At 43.4% G+C, this 855-nt stretch overlaps 1 pseudogene; it reads left to right on the top strand.

Moving 5' to 3' along the window:
- The first annotated feature begins 388 nt into the window (after positions 1 to 388).
- LOC133375785 (5S ribosomal RNA) lies at positions 389 to 507 on the top strand (annotated as a pseudogene).
- Positions 508 to 855: the final 348 nt, after the last annotated feature.

Raw genomic sequence — 855 nt, 5'->3', positions numbered from 1 at the left:
GCCATTTACCAGGAGGTACTGGAGGAGGGGCAAAGTGACATCAACTTTGGTACAGTGTGAGGAGCACTGGATGGGCTTTGCCAGTGTGCTTGCACCATGCTGATCTACTGCCACTTCACCCCTCTCCATCTACCTATTGGTAAGCAGTAGCAATGCAACCAAGTGGAGGTCAGGTGAGTGGCGGCACCACACCATGGTGTCTGCATCTGCATTGTTATATTACTACTGTATCTAGATTGTTCTTTACATGAACCACTTTAAGCACAGACATATTTGCGGGAAATGTGGTATATACTGCCACTTTGGGCTCTTTCAGGAGGAAGGGTAGGACATAAATTGAATGAATGAATACATAAATAAATAAAATTGATCATGACTACAAATATATTGCTATGGCCATACTACCCTGAACAAGCTCGATCTCGTCTGATCTCAGAAGCTATGCAAGGTCAGGCCTGGTTAGTACTTGGATGGGAGACCGCCTGGGAATACCAGGTGCCGTAGGCTTAGCGGAATACCTCTTACCATGAAAACCCTATTAATATATCCAGAAAGATTCATAGGGTCACCATAAGTCATGATCGACTTTAAGGCATATAACAACAACAAATATATTGAGCAGTTCATCTCAAGGTTCTCCTTCTCTCATATTTAAGAGGGCTTGTTGGGGTGTGTGGTGCAGTTGTATGTTTCTAACAAAGCCAAGTGCCACACACAGCAGCCCTCCACCATATTGTCCAATTTAAATTGACCATTTGTATGAAAATCCAGTGGCTCATCAGGGTTTTTACCAAACTCCTTGCCTTCTCCTCAGCCAGTTCCCCTAAAAAAATGCTCACCAAAAAATGTTAGTTA

This window comes from Rhineura floridana, chromosome 1 (genome assembly GCF_030035675.1).
Source record: "Rhineura floridana isolate rRhiFlo1 chromosome 1, rRhiFlo1.hap2, whole genome shotgun sequence".
Taxonomy (NCBI): domain Eukaryota; kingdom Metazoa; phylum Chordata; class Lepidosauria; order Squamata; family Rhineuridae; genus Rhineura; species Rhineura floridana.
This window is presented reverse-complemented; position numbering and strand designations above follow the sequence as displayed.